The sequence below is a fragment of the Drosophila teissieri genome, chromosome 2L (assembly GCF_016746235.2).
Source record: "Drosophila teissieri strain GT53w chromosome 2L, Prin_Dtei_1.1, whole genome shotgun sequence".
In the NCBI taxonomy this organism is placed as follows: Eukaryota; Metazoa; Arthropoda; class Insecta; order Diptera; family Drosophilidae; genus Drosophila; species Drosophila teissieri.
In genome coordinates, this window is record NC_053029.1 from 28,028,936 (window position 1) to 28,052,545 (window position 23,610).

Here is a 23,610-nt window from a genome sequence, read left to right on the forward strand (position 1 = left end):
CTTGTTATGCTCACTCAACAACAACTCAGAGAGAGCGAGCCAACTGAACGCTCGCTCGATAAGGGTCAGCAGAAGAGCGAAAATACGAAAGGCTCATCGCAAACGGTATTTTGTCTTCCGTGCAAACAAACCATTGCAACAATTTTAAGTTAAAATTTTTAACATATTTATTAGATAGATAGATATAACTTTAAATTTAGTACTTATTCAGTGTTTAGCTTTACAGGTAGTAGCGAATTAACATTAACATTAACAAATGCAAAAAATCTTCGCTCGTTGCAAAACGGTCAGCGATGAGCAGAGCAAAAGAGAAACACGAAATTGTGTTTTTGGTTGAGCACCGTGCATTCGTTTAAGAAAAACTGGTGAACTGTTCTTTTCTGACTATTTGCGCATGTGGTGCGCAAAAAACAGTTATTTGGTGACTGCAAGAAACGGTCAACTTTTATTTGCGAGCTCTGGTTAGAATCATTTGGAGTTAACAGATAATTGTGACTATAATTTGAGATTTAAACTATCCTATCTCTCAAGTTGGATCGAACTGCACATGGTGTGCGAATTTTATTGTAATCGGTTGAGTGGTTTAGGAGTCCATTGAGGACAAACATTGTGACACGAGATTTATATATATTAAGAATATAGTGACATATCCATAAGTCCCTACGACTTAAGCACATGCCTACACAACAACACATACAACATGTACACCCAAACACAACCTACACTACTCTGGATGTACCCAACAGATACCAGCTAAGAATAAGACTGTCATATGATCCTCAAGACAAGGTTGAGTGGAAAAACCCAAACTCCTGATAAGTCACCCACTGGTAGACTAGACATCCGTTGCCTAATTTAAACACTCCTCGTTTAAGCCCTTGCTCCATCGTCACGTTCCCACGTTCAAAGTTCGGACTCGCAATCCCGAAAAACAGAAGTATTAGATTTCAATAAACAAAACTATAAGAATCTAAGAGCACTTGTATCCAATCGCGAATGCACTTGAATCCAAGAGAAATGCAAAGATCGATCAGATCCCTAAAGTCTAAAGTCCATATTAGAAGAGTAATTATTAGAGTTCAGTTTGAGGCCTAGTTATAATCGGTCGGTGTTCTTCTCAAGAATAAATCTTGTAATCATTCAGTAAAATAAAATTATATATTTTTTACATATGAGTATTGCGATTATTTAATTGGCTCAGTCGGTAGGATCTGTAAAATAAAAAGTCCTTTTAGTACGGTACTGATCCATTGAAGGATTCGCTATACAAATAGCTATCCAGGATCGGCGAATTAAAACAATGATTCTAAAATTATTTTGAGATCCGCAAAAGAATCTACGTGAAAGTAGTATTCAAGAAAAATCCCGTGTGGTCAGTAACATCTGCAAATCAATTTAAAAAAAAAATCCCGTGTGGTCAGTAGCATCTGCAAAACAATTTAAAAGAAAATTCTGTGCTGTCAGTGGTCAAGGCTTTCCAGCAAAAAGCATCAGGAAAAATGCTAAGTATTCTGAATACGTACGAATGGATAACCTAATTGCAAACAAAGAGAATGGTGTTATGGAGCCCTCTATTGCGTACACCCTATTTGTAAGATCATAAGACTTTGAAGATTCACAAATAAAACAAGAGAGAACGCTATAGTCGAGTTCCCCGACTATCTGATACCCGTTACTCAGCTAGTGGAAGTGCGAAGGAGAAATTTCAACACTGACAGTTGTTGGCGGTTTGTGGGCGTTAGAGTGGGCGTGGCAAAAAGTTTTTTGGCAAATCGATAAAAATTTACAAGACTAATAAAAAAAATGAAAAAATATCCAAAATTGTTCAAAAATGTGGGCGTGGCAGCTTTGGGCGGTATGTGGGCGTTAGAGTGGGCGTGGCAACATGAATAGACAAACTTGCCCTGCTTCCATGTCTCTGGAGTCTGTAGGCTTAATCTGAACTTTCTAGCTTTTGTAGTTCCTGAGATCTCGACGTTCCATACGGACGGACAGACGGACAGACGGACATGGCCAGATTGTCTCGGCTATTGATCCTGATCAAGAATATATATACTTTATATGGTCGGAAACGCTTCCTTCTGCCTGTTACATACTTTTCAACGAACCTAGTATACCCTTTTACTCTACGAGTAAAGGGTATAACCAGCCAGAATCTAAAGCAGGGTAAGGGGTAACTATCTTGTTTAGTCAGACTGAATGCAACAAAAACAAGAGAGGACGCTATAGTCGAGTTCCCCGACTATCTGATACCCGTTACTCAGCTAGTGGAAGTGCGAAGGAGAGTCTTCAACACTGACAGTTTTTGGCGGTTTGTGGGCGTTAGAGTAAGCGTGGCAAAAAGTTTTTTGGCAAATCGATAGAAATTTACAAGTCTAATACAAAAATGAAAAAATATTAAAACATTTTCAAAATTGTGGGCGTGGCAGTTTTATGCGGTTTGTGGGCGTTAGAGTGGGCGTGGCAACATGAATCAACAAACTTGCCCTGCATCTATGTCTCTGGAGTCTGTATGTTTAATCTCAACTTTCTAGCTTTTGTGGTTCCTGAGATCTCGACGTTCATACGGACAGACGGACGGACAGACGGACATGGCCAGATCGACTCGGATCAAGAATATATATACTTTATATGGTCGGAAACGCTTCCTTCTGCCTGTTACATACTTTTCAACGAATCTAGTATACCCTTTTACTCTACGAGTAACGGGTATAAAAATGCAGTTCGACAATAAACAAGTGTCCGATGAGCAGTCCAGCGGCCGCAATCGTTCATATGGAACTAACGGGCACAGTTCATTAGTAGGGCATTGACTCCCAAAATAGGGGAAGTATGGAAATATAACTCCTAGGTGGGAACACTTGTCACATGGGACCGATGGCCGAAGTAGTCCAGAGACAGCCCTAAGCCGGTATAAAAAGACCTCAGCCCGATAAAGCATACATTCTCAGGAGGAGACCCTTAGGGAGGCGACCTTCTCGACATCCTAAAGAAGTCATCCTCCGAAAAGAGACCGGTTCAAAAGATAGAGATTTCGATCCAAAGTGAAAAGCTGCGATTTCGTAGTCAAGAAGTTCAGAGAGGCTATATTCGCTCCAGTCCTGTACAAAATTCCAGGATTCCAGAGTCCTGAACTGGAATGATAAGAGGCAGGCAAAAGGAACCTGGTAAAGTAAGATCCACAGACAGGAAGTGAAGGAAGACCTGCAATTCAAAGCAATATACAATTTAAAAGAAACTTCCGTGCAGTCGGTGACAAAATAATTAAAATTTTTAATTCCGTAATTTAAAACCAAATTTAAAATAAACTCCGTGTATCCAGAAACTTATACAAATACACCATGGCAGTTCCGCAACTTTCGGAAACCCACCTAAATCAATTATTAAATCAAATTAAAGAACTGAACTACTACGATGGCTGTGAGGAGTCTTAAAACTCCCCACAAATCCGGGTGCAGGAGATCGGCGTAGCAACAGCGAAGACGGTTGGAATGCGAGAAGAGTCAAGGGCGGTTAGGTCAAACGGTAAATAATGGACCTTGGACCCCGGCAAAGCGGAGAGACCGTGAATTAACGGTACCGCGCTGGACCTTGGACTCAAACCCGCCAAGGGCGTAGAGGTCATACGGTAACGGTGCGGACTTTGGACAGGCACAAAGAGGACGCACCGTGAATTAACGGGACATGTTTGGACCTTGTACCAATATAAGGGAATACCCAAGCCAATATAAGGGACGGCGCCAGCGCAGCTCGGTACAGTCAAGAAGAAGTACGCGAAGGGCCATACAGCTATACAGTCAGTCGGAAAGTTACGCGAAGCATACGGAAGTCAGCGAATGTACGTCACACGGGCGGTCAGTTAATACCGAGTGACAGTGAAGCAACGGAAACACAGGTGCGTCAAGCGAGCATCCAGAGTGGATCTCCGCACGTGAAGACCAGCGAAGGACGAGCAAACACCAGGACCTAGCGTGGTCAGAAAAGGTCGGTGGAGTCAGTGGTCGCAACGGTGGTTCGGAGAGGAGCGCTAGCTTATCTCACGGACGATACACCCTGCCCCATAACATCCTAAGCCCCGGTCGAGCCCGCAGGTTATCCTTCGGCAAGGGCGACAAGTGCCTGGCATACGCAAGAAGGGACGGTGGAGTCAGTGGTCGCACGGTGGTTCGGAGAGGAGCGCTAGCTTATCTCACGGACGATACACCCTGCCCCATAACATCCTAAGCCCCAGGCGAGCCGGAACGGATCCCCGTCGGAAGCGACGCATGCATACGATGGAAGGACGACGAAGGAGCAACGACGTGCATCCGACGGCGAAGGTCACCGAATTCTGTACAGCAAGTGACGCTAAGTAAAGGTGGTTTAAATATGACAATCTGTCTTCTTCTTGGTCGGGCAATCACACAAATCATAAATTTGGTGGGACGAACAAACAAACTCTCTGAGCTAGCCGTTGCATTTCGTAGCGAGCAGAAATAAAAAAATCAGTTCGTTACATCTGGCGCCCAACCGTGATTGTCCCGACTAAAGGAACAGAGGAGAAGATGGGGAAATCGTGGCTATACAGCCTGAAGAGGGATGACTTTCCCGCAATAGCGAGCGCCCTAGGAATTAAGCTCGAAGGGTTGGTCGAGGATATGCGGAAGACGCTGTTCGAATTTATCCAGCAGACCACAGACGAGCCCGAAACGGAGGACGCAAGGAGACCGGCCCCGGAAGTCAAAGTCACCGGCGTGGAAGGCCTGGAAGGAGCCTCGATGTCCACAGCATGATGGAGGCCAGCGGGAGCAGACCCGAAAGGCAGGAAACCGGGAGTGAACGGCGGGAAAGCAGCCGCGAGAGAAGGGAGAGGCGGGAGTCCAGCCGCGATCGGCGAGACATCGCAAGGGTAGCGGATTTTGCGACGTTGGTACAACCGCTGAACGCACTCCTCAAGAAACAAGCAAAATGGGAATGGACAGACGCCCACCAAGAAGCATTCGAGGCCGTCAAAACCAGGTTGGTCGCCGACCCGATCCTGGCATGCCCCGATTTCACAAGGACGTTCGTGCTACAGACGGACGCCAGCGACTACGGGCTGGGCGCTATCCTCACACAGCACTCCGAGCAAGGCGAGCGGGTCATATCCTACTCCAGCAGAGCTCTGAACGGAGCGGAGAAAAATTATTCTGCAACAGAGAAGGAGTGTTTAGCAATAGTGTGGGCTGTCAGGAAATTAAGACCGTACCTGGAGGGCTACCATTTCAAAGTGATAACGGATCACATGGCCCTGAAGTGGCTTGCTGTTCAGCCACGAGAGCCCGTCCGGAAGGATCGCGAGGTGGGCATTGGAGCTCTAACAATTCGACTTCGAGATTTCATACAGAAAGGGCCAGCTGAACATCGTCGCGGACGCCCTATCGAGACAGCCGCTGCAGGAAACGAGCCGCAGGATAACGGCGAAGGAAGAAGGGCAACCGGACGAGCAGCAGGAATGCAGGTGGATAAATGAGATGCGGAGAAAAATAAAGCAGGATTCCCAAAAATACCCGGACTACCTGGAGGAGGCCGGCCAATTGTATAGGCACATTCCGCACCGGGCAGGAAACGAGGATGTGGTGTCATGGAAGCTGTGTGTACCAACCAGGGAGAGGCAGCGCGTCATGGCCGAGAACCACGACATGCTGACGGCAGGACACCGGGCAGATGTCCACAGACGCCGGCAGAAAACGCGGAAAAACTCAAGGAGATCTTCGAACTGGTGCGGAGAAACATGAAAAAGGCAGCGCAGGATCAGGCGCGCCACTTTAATCTCCGAAGGAGGCCGTGGAAACCCAAGGTGGGAGGAACTGTATGGGCCAAAGAGCACCACCTGTCAAAAGCAGCTGAGGGCTTCGCAGCAAAGCTGGCACCAAGGTTCGACGGGCCTTTCAAAATAAAGAAATTCACATCGCCGGTAATTTTTATTTTGGAGCACGCAACAACAAGGAAGACAAAAACGGCTCATATTAGCGACTTGAAGCCGGGAAGCGCGGGCGCCGGCGGGCCAGAGGACAACGAGAGCGACACACAACAATAAAACCCTTTCGCGAAGAAGGGGGGAAGACGATACAGGGTATCGAAAAGTCGAAAGTCGCAGATAAACACTCACACACACACACACACACAAAAGGCCCGTTGGAGCGCGAAAGGGAAAACAGAGTTCTTGGGACAGGGGAGAGCAAGGGCACACATTGCTCTTTAAAAAAAAAGAGTCATCCGCAGCAGCCAACAGGCACGCAGGCCAGCGAACGGACGCGGGGCCAGGCACGCGGGCCGGCAAGTCGACGCGAGGCTTCCGCAGGCGCGGAGACGAAGAAGGAGACCTCCAGGGCGCTTGAGGGCCAGGGGCAGCCGCCCGGAGCATGTAGGGGCGTTCATCTGGGATCCCTGCAGAAGGGCCTCCAGGGTGCCCGTGTCCAGGGCCGGCAACCCTGGAGCATCATGTCATATTCGAGGAGCTGAAACGAAGAGAGGATGAGTAAAGATGGCGGGTTTTTACGCGAAATTCCGTAACTTACCTCCATTGAGCTTCAACTCCGAAATCAACGTGCTTAGTGAAAATCGGGATGGGGGCGCTACGATAATAGCGGTCAATCGATAGTGAGATCGATAGGGAACAAAAAATACTGGATTTTATATTAATTTTCAACACGCTGTCACACTATTGACAGCAATCGGCACGACATCGGAATATCGGAACAGGAAGTGGACACGCCGGTCGCCAATATCGATAGCTCGATCGCGCAATCAGCGATGGGACAACATCGGTAGGAATCGGAAGTGGCAACGCCGGTCGCCAACATCGATAACTCGATTATGGTGAGTATCGGTGGAGTTGCCAGGGATGAGAAGCGATGAGAAGGCGGGAAATTTAAATGCGGAGCTGGTGACCAGAAGCAGACGGCAACAAATACAGGAGGCTGGAGAAGGGCGCGAGGATCAAGATGCCGAGTCGAGACGTCGAACGACAGGGTCTACTAGGCTGAGGCTGCCGGGCTGAGATCAAGGAGGCGCAGGTCGACGTGAGGAGTAAGAAACGATGAGGATCAAGAAGCCACGTCGAGATGCTCGAATAGGCTGAGACGTAAGGCTGCGATCAGGAAGGCGCAAGGATGTTCAAGATGCCAAGTCAAGACGCTGAACGACGGGGTCTAATAAGCTGCGACTGCCAGGCTGAGAACGAAGGGCGCAGGGTCGACGAGAGGAGATCGAGGAAGTTGCCTATGCAAGGAGGAACCGAAGCAGAGGACCGCCGGAAGCAACATCCTTTTCAAAATCTTCCGAAGAAAGGGGGAGATGTGAGGAGTCTTAAAACTCCCCACAAATCCGGGTGCAGGAGATCGGCGTAGCAAACACATATAACATACTTCTAGCTTCAAAGCGAACGGTCGTGTTTTTTTTCTGCGCTCCGAATTTATTTTTGTTTTGCTAAATCCAGCGGTGGAATTTAACAAATTATTTAATAATTCAATTTCATAATCTGTATTAGTTAAAGTGCCGTTCGTTTCGCGAGTGAATCTTTTGTGATATGTGCATTATTTTAATAAATTAATTCAATCTGTTCTCTTTCTGTCTGTGCGTTTTGTTTACTCTCTTTTTCGTGCGTTGTCCGTAGTGCTGTTTGGTGTTGTTTTTGTACTTAACTGCACGGTGCACCCGCTCTCTCGCTCTCCCACACAAAATCTTAAAGTGCACACTGCGCTCTTGCGGTACATTTTCCGATTTTGTCTTTTGGTACAGTGGTCAAAACCCAATTAAACATGGAAACCAATGTTGTCTGCTTCCATAACAAATGCCGTCAGGTAATAAAGCCTGATCAGTCAAAAATGACCTGTTGGCTATGTGATAGAATGGTGCACACTAAGTGCGCTGGTTTTAACGGCCGAACAAGTGATGACCTAGCTAAAGGCCCTAATCTAAAATACTGTTGTGATACATGCCTAGGAGTTGCGAATGAAATGCAACTCTTTATGCGCCAAACTAAAGGTGGCTTGAAAGGACTGGTCAGCAGTTTTGGCGTGGCTAGAGATAGTTTTCGTCGAGCTGATGATCTTCTTTCTGCGCTTGATTCACAATTTAATAGCCTCACACTATTAGAAGAATCTCCAAAGCGCAAGAAAGCCGCTGGTGGTAGGCTGCCTAAGGGGATTGCCCCGCAACCTTCGGCGTGTGATCAACAAGACTCCACAGCTGATCAGTTGTCGATCGCAGCAAACCCTCAAATGTTGCTTAGATCGGCAGCTAAAAAAGATTCGGTGCAATCCGATCAATCGGTTGTGGAGGGAGTCCAGCCTGGGATTGCTACAGATTCCGCTATGTCCGCACTGGTTTCTCAACCGGTGATTCCACCCGTCCCGAATTGTTTACCACCACAAAGGAATATTGAGTCCGGACTACCGGCACAAGTTGGCACTTCAGAAATACAACCTGCAGTGCCAAAACCCCTCTGGGTGGTTCCACTAAAGAAACAAATTTTTGTTTCTCGGCTTTCCCCTGATCAAACATCATCTGATGTACTGTCTTATATACAAGACAAAACAAAAGCCGACAACATAAAAGTGGAAAAATTTAACTTTTCTTATGCTAGGGACATCTCATCTTTCAAGATAACTGTCCCAAATGAGCTATTCTCAACCATATGTTCTGGTGATTTTTGGCCGGAAAGTATGATTGTGAAAGAGTTTGAAGCTAAGATTAAAAATAGGATAAAAAGGCCAGTGGGAATTAAACTTCCCACAAGTGGCCAGATCACTGACCCATCTCTACTACTTCTACTTCTTTATCTTCAAAAAACTAAAATCTAGTCTCACTATCTGTTATCAAAATGTAAGAGGCTTGTGTAGTAAGCTAACTAATTTGTATTCTAATAGTCTTTCCTTTGCATCCCATGTTATTGTGTTTACAGAGACTTGGTTAAAACCGGAGATACTTAACTCCGAAGTTCTCCCAGGTATGTACACAGTATACAGGCATGATCGTCCCTCCAGGCGGGGAGGTGGAGTCCTAATTGCTGTTAGGTCTACCCTCACGTCAGAGGAGGTACTTTCTGACGAGTTCCGTAACATAGAATTCTTATGCGTAAAGCTGTCATTTTCTGATAGCTATGTTTATATTACGTGCTCGTACATTCCGCCGTCTTCTGAATTTCCTGAATATATTAACCATTTGTCCGCTATCCAATCCGTTACAAACAGACTGTCCGATAGGGACCAACTAGTTGTCCTAGGTGACTTTAATATACCAGGCACTAAGTGGTCCACAGAGGAACAGTCAAATATTCTCCTGCCTATAGCACAGCATGACTTTATTGACGGCTTGCTTGACATATCGTTGTCGCAAGTTAATTATATTCAAAATTCTCTTGGTCGTTTATTGGATCTATGTTTTGTTTCAAGTCCTGAAAGTGTGTTTCTGACTAGAGTAGCACCTCTTAGTCAACCAGAAGATCCATACCATCCTACTTTCGAGGTGACAATTGACACAGGTACCGTAATAAAAGAGAGGCCAGAAAAGTCAACCAAACGAATTCATTGTTTTCGTAAGGCAAACTTTCAGAGGTTAAATCTTTTTATATCTGGCTTTAATTGGTCCGATCTATATTCTTGCAACATAATGGCCGATGCCTTAGATATTGTTTATACTGCAATTAAATCATTTTTCAACTCTTGTGTTCCGATGTACTATCCGTCTACTTCTAACAAACCTCCTTGGTTTAATAAAGAGTTGTCACACCTAAGAAATGTTAAGTCCAGACTTTATATAAAATTTAAAAATACCGGTTCTCAATCTATATTTTCTAAATATGTAAGTGCTCGGTTAAATTTTACCGTGCTTAATGCTCAGTGTTAAAAGAATTATTTAAACCGTTGTAAGTTCCAGTTTGCACAGGATCCAAAACAGTTTTATAATTTCGTTAACACTAAGCGCAAAACAACTAGTTACCCTTCCTCGCTATTTTTTGAAAATACTTCAGTAACATCGGATCAGGCAATAGCCGATCTATTTGCCAAGTTTTTTCAAACCACATATTCTACGTTACCTCAATCCGAACGACCTTACTCTTACGCGGTATCAAAGTCAAATTTAATATTCTGTCCCACTTTAAACGAAAGCTCGCTGCTTTATGATCTTCTGCGAGTTAAGCCTGTCTATTCGCCAGGTCCCGACGGAATTCCTGGCTGTGTGCTTAGATTCTGTGCGGAAGCCTTGTGCAAACCTCTACTAAAACTGTTCACCTTATCTCTAGAATCTACACAGTTCCCCCAAATATGGAAGGAGTCCTTTGTGATCCCTCTCCATAAAAAAGGTAGCAAATCGGATGCAAGCAATTACAGAGGAATCTCCAAATTGTCTGCTATCCCTAAGCTTTTTGAAAACGTTAACACTCCTCATTTGCAGCACCTTTGTAGGTCAATTATTTCACCATGTCAGCATGGTTTCATGAAACGCAGATCAACAACTACTAACCTCCTGGAGCTAACCTCCTTCGTAGTACAGGGTTTCAAAAATAATCTTCAAACAGATGTCATTTACACGGATTTTAGTAAAGCATTCGACTCTGTTAATCATTCACTTTTAATAAAAAAACTTGATTTATTAGGTTTCCCTGTTGATCTCCTAAATTGGATTCTAAGTTATCTGAATGGCAGGACGCAACGGGTCCTCTTTAAAAATTCTCTTTCTTGTATTCTCCGAGGCACATCCGGCGTCCCACAAGGGAGCCACCTAGGTCCGCTCCTTTTTACCTTATTTATTAACGACCTTCCCTTAATAATAAATCATTCGCGTGTACTAATGTACGCTGATGATGTAAAATTATGCTTGCAATATAAGGACATTTCTCGCCATTTGGACTTACAATCCGATCTAGATTGCTTTCAAACATGGTGCCGTGATATCGTATTAAACTTAAATGGCTCTAAGAGTAAAGTTATGACCTTTTGTCTTGCCAACTCAATGCACGCAACTTACACTTTAAGTGGGTGCTCTTTGGACAGAATAACACATGTTGATGATCTTGGTGTTCTTCTGGACCCTAAACTTAAATTTTCAGACCATATTTCGTCTATTGTCAATAAGGCCAGGGGTGTGCTTGGTTTTATAAAACGGTGGTCAAAGGAATTTGATGATCCTTACATGACCAAAACCTTATTTATTTCTCTAGTCCGTCCGATCCTCGAGTATGGATCACCTGTTTGGAGTCCACAATATGAAGTTTACTCGGACCGCATTGAATCGGTTCAAAAGAACTTCTTACTTTTTGCCTTACGGCGCCTTAACTGGGATGCAAAACGTAGATTACCTCCTTATTCGAGTAGATTAATGTTAATTGAACAGTCTTTATTTTTAACCTTATTCGTGGTGAAGTGGATAGTCCCGACTTGGTTAGTCGGCTAAACTTCACTGTTCCAAGCAGATTTACTAGAAATTACGTACCTTTAATTTTAAATCATTGTAGATCTAACTATGAGTTGCATGATCCCTACAGAGTATTATGTTCTGACTATAATAGATTCTATCCTATTATCTCTAATTCTGACTCTCTGCCGTTTTTAAAGCGATCAATACTAACGTACTTAACGAATTCTTAGATATTACTACTAGCATACATATATTTCCTCATCCTTTACTGTCTTCTATATCGCGTCTATCTTTCCGCGATTCGAGCCGTACGATACACGGCAGCGGTTGGGCGGGAGGTGTGGCCGTGGGCGGTTAGGTCAAACGGTAAATAATGGACCTTGGACCCCGGCAAAGCGGAGAGACCGTAAATTAACGGTACCGCGCTGGACCTTGGACTCAAACCCGCCAAGGGCGTAGAGGTCATACGGTAACGGTGCGGACTTTGGACAGGCACAAAGAGGACGCACCGTGAATTAACGGGACATGTTTGGACCTTGTACCCGAGCGAGCCGTGTGCAAAAAGGGAAATAACGGGATTCCCGCAGCCAATATAAGGGACGGCGCCGGCGCAGCTCGGGACAAGCGAGCATCCAGAGTGGATCTCCGCACGTGAAGACCAGCGAAGGACGAGCGAACACCAGGACCTAGCGTGGTCAGAAAGGGTCGGTGGAGTCAGTGGTCGCAACGGTGGTTCGGAGAGGAGCGCTAGCTTATCTCACGGACGATATACCCTGCCCCATAACATCCTAAGCCCCGGTCGAGCCCGCAGGTTATCCTTCGGCAAGGGCGACAAGTGCCTGGCATACGCAGGAAGGGACGGTGGAGTCAGTGGTCGCACGGTGGTTCGGAGAGGAGCGCTAGCTTATCTCACGGACGATACACCCTGCCCCATAACATCCTAAGCCCCAGGCGAGCCGGTACGGATCCCCGTCGAAAGCGACGCAGGCATACGAAGGAAGGACGACGAAGGAGCAACGACGTGCATCCGACGGCGAAGGTCACCTAATTCTGTACAGCAAGTGACGCTAAATAAAGGTGGTTTAAATCTGAGAATCTGTCTTCTTCTTTGTCGGGCAATCACACAAATCATAAATTTGGTGGGACGAACAAACAAACTCTCTGAGCTAGCCGTTGCATTTCGTAGCGAGCAGAAATAAGAAAATCAGTTCGTTACATGGCACACCTGTCTGTGTTTGTTAACCAGGTCGAGCAGCTACTTAACTTATACCCTACCCAAGATGCCAGGCAGGCACATGTTATCTACGGAGCAGAAAACGCTTACTAGTGGATGCAGCATTGGAGGTCGTGATCCAAGAAAGAGTAAATATATGGCTAGTTACAAAGACCACAGGCCCTACATAACACTTATAAGACAACTGGAGGATACATCATATCCCGGAAGCATCTGTAAGTTCATCGAGAAGCTCGAATCACAATATTGGATTATGTTTTACAAGCTAGAATTAGAAAGCGACCCTGTCGAGAAATCAAATTACACTGAAATGTTAAAAAGAACTGTTAAATCCATAATAGATAAAAAAGTGCCGGATAGAATTTATATGTCATTGGCACGCAAAGATATCGATACTATTTATAAATTGAAACAAGCTTCAATGGGGATAGGCCTCTATGACGCCAGTCCAGAAAATCAGCGTTCTAATAGATCCGAAGGGAACAGACGCAGGAACAGGGGAAATCATAGTCAAAGCAATAATCAAAGATATTACAATAATAGAAATCACAATTACAGCAATTATTATCCTGGAATGAATCAGAATAATAATACGCAACCTCAAAATTCGAATCAACCTACGACAAATCAAAATCAGTATTCCACTCGTCTCATACCGGATAATATTATTACACGTTTAGATGGGAGTTAATTCAAGCCCAAATGGGTAATCCATTAACATTTCTTCAAGGAACTGCGTTCCGCCTAATGTCCCTTTTAAGAGAGACACGCACCCGATGGTGTGGCTTTCATTTTTAAAGACACTTTTACTCGATGCGAACTTTATGGGACTGCGTCGCGAGCTTGTAGCTACTTTGGGTACTTTGACGTTTCGCGTGATCCGTTTTCGAAAGCTCTGTTTACCGGTTCTTGTTCGGGAGCGAAATTTAATATTCTTTTAAAAAAAGAACACGGTTTATTTATTTGATCGTGTTTTTGAAACTGACTGAATTTAGTTGTACAGATATTTATGAAGCCTATCCTCTGCCGACTTCTCTGAAGCCTCTGCTACCGCTGTAGCTGCGCCGTAGTCGCTGTAGCAGTGCTGTTGTCGCCGATGGCTTTGGCATTCGTACGACTTCGGGTCTTTTTGTTAGTGGGCGACTTGGATAAAACATCCCTACCTTTTCCGTTTTGCCTAACTCTGATAAATTTCGATACTAAGGGACACCGAACCCACAGGAATTCCAAAGGAAAATGGCAATGGGATACTGCATTCACCGCGTCCAGTTAATTTAAACCACGCCCTTCATCTTAGAACGCGAGTGGTAAAACACTACACCGACCAGCATAGACAGCTGAGCAACACTGTCCACAGAACTCTTGAAATACTTCTTACAGTCCAGATTCAGAACGAGAGTCGTCAGCGGCCTGAGCAGCTAACGCTGGCTCGGGACGGAATTTAAAGTCCAGTGACATGGGGGCTAGGCTGTGTCGGACTTCCAAATCTGGCAATGATTACGATTGGAAAATGAACGACCAATTGGTAATGAGCTCTTTTGAAGAGTACAGATTTGTTCAGGGGGTAACGGTATAATGGGGAATTATAAAGTACAGAATTTACATAGAAAGGTTTACTTAGACCAAATGGCTCTGCAATAGCTTGGGAAGAGTAGTTCGTAGTTCGAGTAGTTAGAGCAGTGCCACAAGTGGAAGCTTAATGCTGTAGCAGGCGCCTTGGGGTCTTCTAAATGGGGTCTTCACAACCCCGGACTGGGTAAGGAGGGATTATGATGAAATAAAAGATAATCCAGGCAAAGGAGAGTTCTGGAAGGAAAGGTACTCGAGATAAGCAACCATGGGAATTATGAGTAACACCGGATAAAAAACTATAATACTGGGAGGGAACTAATGCACAACCACCGCCGTTCACATACGAATATTTAAGAGGACGAAAAGGTATTGATGGTCACGAATGAGAAAGGATATCAGAAATTCTGGGAAGGCTTGTGGGTGCTGTCAGTGGTCAAGGCTTTCCAGCAAAAAGCATCAGGAAAGTGCTAAGTATTCTGAATACGTACGAATGGACTAATAAAAAAAATGAAAAAATATCAAAAATTATTTAAAAATGTGGGCGTGGCAGCTTTGGGCGGTTTGTGGGCGTTAGAGTGCGCGTGGCAACATGAATCGACAAACTTGCCCTGCTTCTATGTCTCTGGAGTCTGTATGCTTAATCTGAACTTTCTAGCTTTTGTAGTTCCTGAGATCTCGACTTTCCATACGGACGGACAGACGGACATGGCCAGATCATCTCGGCTATTGATCCTGATCAAGAATATATATACTTTATATGGTCGGAAACGCTTCCTTCTGCCTGTTACATACTTTTCAACGAATCTAGTATACCCTTTTACTCTACGAGTAACGGGTATAACCAGCCAGAATCTAAAGCAGGGTAAGGGGTACAACTATCTTGTTTAGTCAGACTGAATGCAACAAAAAAAATGCTGTTCGACAATAAACAAGTGTCCGATGAGCAGTCCAGCGGTCGCAATCGTTCATATGGAACTAACGGGCACAGTTCATTAGTAGGGCATTGACTTCCAAAATAGGGGAAGTATGGAAATATAACTCCTAGGTGGGAACACTTGGCACATGGGACCGATGGCCGAAGTAGTCCAGAGACAGCCCTAAGCCGGTATAAAAAGACCTCAGCCCGATAAAGCATACATTCTCAGGAGGAGACCCTTAGGGAGGCGACCTTCTCGACATCCTAAAGAAGTCATCCTCCGAAAAGAGACCGGTTCAAAAGATAGAGATTTCGGTCCAAAGTGAAAAGCTGCGATTTCGTAGTCAAGAAGTTCAGAGAGGCTATATTCGCTCCAGTCCTGTACAAAATTCCAGGATTCCAGAGTCCTGAACTGGAATGATAAGAGGCAGGCAAAAGGAACCTGGTAAAGTAAGATCCACAGACAGGATGTGAAGGAAGACCTGCAATTCAAAGCAATATACAAGAAGTATCAAGATGGACGGCAAGATCCAAGGCCTCCGACAATGCCCTTAATTTCATCGCGCTGTTGTGTTCCTGACAATATTGAGCTTAGTAAACCTACAAGCAGCGGCGTTGTGACCATTACCATTTATTGGAAAGGATTGTATTAATCATCCCGCTGTCTCATTAATTTATATCGTGAAAGGCGGAGTCCGCTTAGGATATATGAAAATCAGAATATATATATAGTGACATATCCAGAAGTCCTTAAGACTTAAGCACATGCCTACACAATACACATACAACATGTACACCCAAACACACCCTACACTACTCTGGATGTACTCAACAGATACCAGATAAGAATAAGACTGTCATATGATCCTCAAGACAAGGTTGAGTGGGAAAACCCAAACTCCTGATAAGTCACCCACTGGTAGACTAAACATCCGTTGCCTAATTTAAACATTCCTTGCTTAAGCCCTTGCACCATCGTCACGTTCCCACGTTCAAAGCTCGGACTCGCAATCCCGAAAAACAGAAGTATTAAATTGCAATAAACAAAATTATAAGAATCTAAGAGCACTTGTATCCAAGAGCGAATGCACTTGAATCCAAGAGAAATGCAAAGACAATTAAAGTCAGCAACTCAAAAGCTCTCTCTTCATTTGATCAGATCCCTAAAGTCTGCAGTCCATATTAGAAGAGCTCGACACCGAGGCTTGAACGTCAATCAAATCAGAGTAATTATGAGAGCTCAGTTTGAGGCCTAATTATAATCGGTCGGTGTTCTTCTCAAGAAATAATATTGAATCATTCAGTAAAATAAAATTATATTTTTTTTTACATCTGAGTATTGCGATTAATTAATTGGCGCAGTCGGTAGGATCTGTTAAATAAATAGTCCTTTTAGTACGGTACTGATCCATTGAAGGATACGCTATACAACTAGCTATCCAGGATCGGCTAATTAAAAACAGTGATTCTAAAATTATTTTGAGATCCGCAAAAGAAAGTAGTATTCAAGAAAAATCCCGTGTGGTAAGTAACATCTGCAAAACAATTTAAAAGAAAATCCCGTGCGGTCGGAAACAAAATTAATTACAAATTTTTAATTCCGTAATTTAAAACCAAATTTTAAATAAACTCCGTGTATCAAGAAACCTATACAAATACACCATGGCAGTTCCACAACTGTCGGAAACCCAGCTAAATCAATTACTGAATCAAATTAAAGAACTGAACTACTACGATGGCACACCTGGCAAACTGTCTGTGTTTGTTAACCAGGTCGAGCAGCTACTTAACCTATACCCTACCCAAGATGCCAGGCAGGCACATGTTATCTACGGAGCAGTGAAACGCTTACTAGTGGATGCAGCATTGGAGGTCGTGACCCAAGAAAGAGTAAATACATGGCTGGATACAAAGACGGCCCTAGCGATGGCATTCAAGGACCACAGGCCCTACATAGCACTTATAAGACAACTGGAGGATACATCATACCCCGGAAGCATCTGTAAGTTCATCGAGAAGCTCGAATCACAATATTGGATTATGTTTGATAAGCTAGAATTAGAAAGCGACCCTGTCGAGAAATCAAATTACACTGAAATGTTAAAAAGAACTGTTAAATCCGTAATAGATCAAAAATTGCCGGATAGAATTTATATGTCATTGGCACGCAAAGATATCGATACTATTTATAAAATAAAACAAGCTTCAATGGAGCTTGGCCTCTATGACGCCAGTCCAGAGAATCAGCGTTCTAATAGATCAGAAGGGAACAGACGCAGGAACAGGGGAAATCATAGTCAAAGCAATAATCAAAGATATTACAATAATAGAAATCACAATTACAGCAATTATTATCCTGGAATGAATCAGAATAATAATACGCAACCTCAAAATTCGAATCAACCTACGACAAATCAAAATCAGTATTCCACTCATCCAATACCGGTTAGTCAAAGGGGAAATTATAACACGTTTAGAAGGGAGTTAACACAAGCCCAACAAAACAATCCTTTTCACAATTCCCTTAATTTCCAAGCTTCAACCTCAAATAATACTAACGGTCAGGGGCCGGTAAAAAGACAGCGCGAGAGTCAAAGTGGCCAAAGCAGAATGGATGTAAATTTTCATCAAACTGCCTCGGACACTCAAGTAACACAGGAGGACGTACCAGTCCCCATGTGCGAATAGGTTATCATAACAAAATTTACAAGGGAATGATCGACACAGGCTCATCAATCAATATCATAAGAGAAAATTTTGAAAATTTAGAAGAACAAAAAGAAGATTTAACAGTGTATACCATTAAAGGGGCAATAAAATTAAAGAAAAGCATAATAATGAAGCCCACTTCAGTATGTCCGTCTGTTCAGAAATTCTATATCCACAAATTTTCCGACAATTATGATTTCCTGTTAGGTCGAAAGTATCTAGAGGATACGAAAGCTAAGATCGCTTATGATAACGAGACGGTAACTCTAGGTTCAAGAATTTTTAAGTTTTTGTATGGAGAAAAGAAGGGCGAGACCGCATCTAAATGCCTCGACCCACAGCAAAAGGATGAATCTGCTCCAGTGGAGGAAATCAATCCAAAAATGCAAAAGGTTAAGACCACACCTAAGTGCCTTAAACCAAAGCATCAACAACAGAAGAAGGAGACCGCATTACCAAAATGCCTCATTTCAAAAGTTGTTAGTGACACAGTGGACAATGATGTAACACATCTCGATCCCATGTCCGTTGACAACGATATAGTCAACTTCGCGATCAACAATGAGTTACGCGAATGTAACGAGTATAGACTCGAGCATCTAAATGTGGAGAAAATTGAATGTTTAAAGAAGGTTCTATACGAATTTAGAGACATCCAGTACACGGAAGGCGAAAATTTGACCTTCACAAGTACAATTAAACATGTCATCCAGACTCAGCATGAGGATCCAGTATACCGTAAACCTTATAAGTACCCCCAAAGTGTTGACCAAGAAGTCAACAAACAAATCAAAGAAATGATAGAACAAGGGATCGTTCGCAAATCGAAGTCCCCTTATTGTTCTCCTATTTGGGTGGTCCCCAAGAAGGCAGACGCCTCTGGGAAACAAAAATTTAGGTTGGTAATTGATTACAGGAATCTCAACGAGATAACTGTTAATGACAAATTTCCCATTCCTCGAATGGATGAGATATTGGATAAATTGGGTAGATGCCAATATTTTACGACCATTGATCTAGCTAAGGGTTTTCACCAAATCCAGATGGATGAAAATTCTATTGCAAAAACTGCTTTTTCAACTAAGCATGGGCACTATGAGTTTACACGTATGCCTTTTGGCCTAAAAAATGCTCCAGCTACTTTTCAGAGATGTATGAATAATCTTTTGGAAGATTTGATCTACAAAGATTGTTTAGTCTATTTGGACGATATTATTATTTACTCCACTTCATTGGAGGAACATATTTTATCTCTAAAGAAAGTCTTTGAGAAACTGAGAGACGCCAACTTGAAGTTGCAGCTAGACAAATGTGAATTCATGAAAAAAGAAACTGAATTCCTGGGACATATAGTCACAACAAATGGCATTAAACCAAACCCAAACAAAACTAATGCAATCACAAATTTTCCGTTACCTAAGACACCTAAACAGATAAAATCATTTTTGGGATTATGTGGATTCTATCGCAAGTTCATTCCTAACTTTGCCAAGATAGTCAAACCCATGACCCTCAAACTAAAGAAAGGTGCTGTAATAGATATCAAATGTAAAGACTACATCGAATCATTCGAAAGACTAAAGGTTTTGATAACTTCAGATCCGATATTAATCTACCCTGATTTTTCAAAGCCCTTTTCTCTAACAACTGACGCGAGTAATGAAGCTATTGGTGCAGTGCTATCACAGAACCATAAGCCCGTTTGTTATGCCAGCAGAACGCTGAACGAACACGAAATCAACTATGCTACTATTGAAAAAGAATTGTTAGCTATAGTTTGGGCGACAAAATATTTCAGGTCATATCTATTCGGCAGGCCATTTGGAATAATGAGTGATCACAAGCCATTGGTATGGCTCAATAATATCAAAGAGCCGAACATGAAATTACAAAGGTGGAAAATCAAACTTAATGAATTCGATTATAAAATAAAATATCTTCCAGGCAAAGAAAATTATGTCGCGGATGCTCTTTCCCGCACAAAGATAGAAGAAGTCATGGTTGGCGAAGTCGCAAACAGCGCAGACGCAACTATACATAGTGCTAATGAAGATAATTTAAATTATATATCCATAACGGAGAGACCAATCAATTTCTTCTCTAGACAAATAGAGATAGAAAAAGGCGACAGTGATACAACAAGTGTAAGCCACTTCTTTCAAAAACTAAAGGTTAAAATAATCTATAAAGAAATGACACTTGAACTCGCCAAAACTCTCATTAAGGAATATGTGTGCACCAAGAAAAGCGCAATTTACTTCCCTAATGATGAGGATTTTCTGATCTTCCAGAGGGCATTTACCGAAATCATAAGCCCTAAAAATTTCACAAAACTATTGAGATGTACCACGAAGCTAATTGATATATTAACTTATGCGGAATTTAAGGATTTAATCTTAAAGAAACATAAGGAAGTTTTACATCCAGGTATAGAAAAAACCATCAATTGGTTTAAAGAAAAATACTATTACCCGGATAGTCAAAAGCTAATTCAAAATATTATCAATGAATGTGAAATCTGCAATCTGGCAAAAACAGAACATCGAGACACACAATTGACATATGAAACAACACCAGAAATATTTAACACAAGGGAAAAATACGTGATAGATTTTTATCTCACGGAAAACCAGATCTTCTTATCTTGTATTGATATTTATTCAAAATTTGCCTCACTAGTTGAAGTAAAAAGTAGAGATTGGCTAGAAGCGAAAAGAGCCATTACTAAAATATTCAATGATATGGGAAAGCCTCAGGAAATTAAAGCGGACAAAGATTCAGCTTTTATGTGCATAGCTTTGCAAAACTGGATAAGATCCGAAGGCGTACAAATTTCTGTAACAACCAGCAAAAATGGTGTATCTGATATAGAAAGATTTCACAAGACCGTAAATGAAAAGTTGAGAATCATCGGTAGTGAACAAAATATTGAAGATAGGTATACGAGATTCGAAACAATATTATACGTCTATAATAGGCATGATTTTGAAGTTGATATAAAATATAGACAGACTCCACTCGTAAAGAGTAAAATCACCAATCCATTTAAAAAGACAGGAAGAATTGAACAAGTGGACAGTAAACATTTTGAGGAAACAAACCGCGGCAGGAAAATCGTTCATTATAAATCTAAATTCAAGAAACAAAAAAAGATTAATAAAAGCAAATACGATAATTCCAGACCAAGTACACAACATATTTCTAATAATGCTTAGTTGCATGTTACCACTCATTACCATGGTCAAATGCAGCAATATCGAGGTAAACCCAATAAGTGCGAAGAATGGATATCTTATATTCCAAACCGCAGCGATGGAAATTCCAACCAGCTACGAATACCACTATTTGAGTATAAACATATCAAAGACAATGCTTATGTTCGAAAATCTAGTAACCGAAGCAAACGACTATCCCAATGTACCTCAGATACCATATTTAGTAGATAAACTAAAACGGGAAATAAATGGATTAAGAATTATTAGCCGAAACAAAAGAGGTCTTTTGAACGTAGTAGGGAAGGAATATAAATACTTATTTGGTACATTAGATGAAGACGACAGGGAAGAGCTAGAGGAAAAAATTAATAACATGTCAGAAGACTCCGTGAAAACCCATGATCTAAACATGATTATCGATGTAATCAACAGCGGTATAGACATAATTAATAAGTTAAAGGTGGAGAAAGAACAGAACCAACAAATTGCGATACTGATATTTAACCTACAGCAGTTTACAGAATACATAGAAGATATCGAGTTAGGTATGCAATTAACCAGATTAGGAATCTTTAACCCAAAATGACTAAAACATGATTATTTTAAACACGTAAATTCTGAGAAAATGCTAAAGATAAAAACATCAACTTGGCTCAAGACAGACACGAACGAAATTTTGATTATATCCCACGTTCCTAGCGAGGTCACTAAAGTTCCGATATTTCAAATAGTTCCGTACCCAGATGAACATAATTATATTCTAACCGAGCAAATATTTGATAAATTCTATATATTCAATAACCAAGTATTTCATAAAGATACGGATAAATTAATATTCGCCAAATGTATTGTTGGACTTATCAAACAAGAGCAAACTCAGTGCAAATACATTAAAACCCATAGAAACTTCCAAATAAATTATATAGAGCCGAATATAATTTTTAACATGGAATATTCCTGAAACAGTTGTCCATCAAGATTGTAAAAACAACAAAATATTAATATCAGGAAACAACATCATTAAAATTAAAAATTGTACCATGCAATTAGATGAATTCCTAATTTCTAATAATCTAGCAGATTTTACACAAACGATTTATATCACCAACAATGTTACACGTTTAGAACCAAAAGATCACTTACAAACAAGAGAAATGATAAAATTCCATGTAAAACATTACAGCTTTTTCCAAATTATATGCGTTACAACTTTTGTCATCATGATAATTAGTTTGACACTGTATTTAGCATATAAGTTTAAAAATATACCTAAGAAAATTATTGTTAAATATTGTAAACAAAAAGAAGAACATCCGCACCTTGAAACTAATGTCAAGGAAATAATTCAACCAGAAAACAATATTACGATATACCCAAATTTAACGATCTGAGGACAGGCCAAATTCAATGATTGGGGGAGTGACATATCCATAAGTCCCTAAGACTTAAGCACATGCCTACACAATACACATATAACATGTACACCCAAACACACCCTACACTACTCTGGATGTACTCAACAGATACCAGATAAGAATAAGACTGTCATATGATCCTCAAGACAAGGTTGAGTGGAAAAACCCAAACTCCTGATAAGTCACCCACTGGTAGACTAGACATCCGTTGCCTAATTTAAACACTCCTCGTTTAAGCCCTTGCTCCATCGTCACGTTCCCACGTTCAAAGCTCGGACTCGCAATCCCGAAAAACAGAAGTATTAGATTGCAATAAACAAAATTATAAGAGTCTAAGAGCACTTGAATCCAAGAGAAATGCAAAGATCGATCAGATCCCTAAAGTCTAAAGTCCATATTAGAAGAGTAATTATTAGAGTTCAGTTTGAGGCCTAATTATAATCGGTCGGTGTTCTTCTCAAGAATAAATATTGCAATCATTCAGTAAAATAAAATTATATATTTTTTACAAATAAGTATTGCGATTATTTAATTGGCTCAGTCGGTAGGATCTGTTAAATAAAAAGTCCTTTTAGTACGGTACTGATCCATTGAAGGATTCGCTATACAACTAGCTATCCAGGATCGGCGAATTAAAACAGTGATTCTAAAATTATTTTGAGATCCGCAAAAGAATCTACGTGAAAGTAGTATTCAAGAAAAATTTACCACACATCTGCAAATCAATTTAAAAAAAAATCCCGTGTGGTCAGTAACATCTGCAAAACAATTTAAAAGAAAATTCCGTGCAGTCGGTGACCAAATAATTAAAATTTTTAATTCCGTAATTTAAAACCAAATTTAAAATAAACTCCGTGTATCCAGAAACTTATACAAATACACCATGGCAGTTCCGCAACTATCGGAAACCCACCTAAATCAATTATTAAATCAAATTAAAGAACTGAACTACTACGATGGCACACCTGTCTGTGTTTTTTAACCAGGTCGAGCAGCTACTTAACTTATACCCTACCCAAGATGCCAGGCAGGCACATGTTATCTACGGAGCAGAAAACGCTTTCTAGTGGATGCAGCATTGGAGGTCGTGATCCAAGAAAGAGTAAATATATGGCTAGATTCAAAGACCACAGACCCTACATAACACTTATAAGACAACTGGAGGAT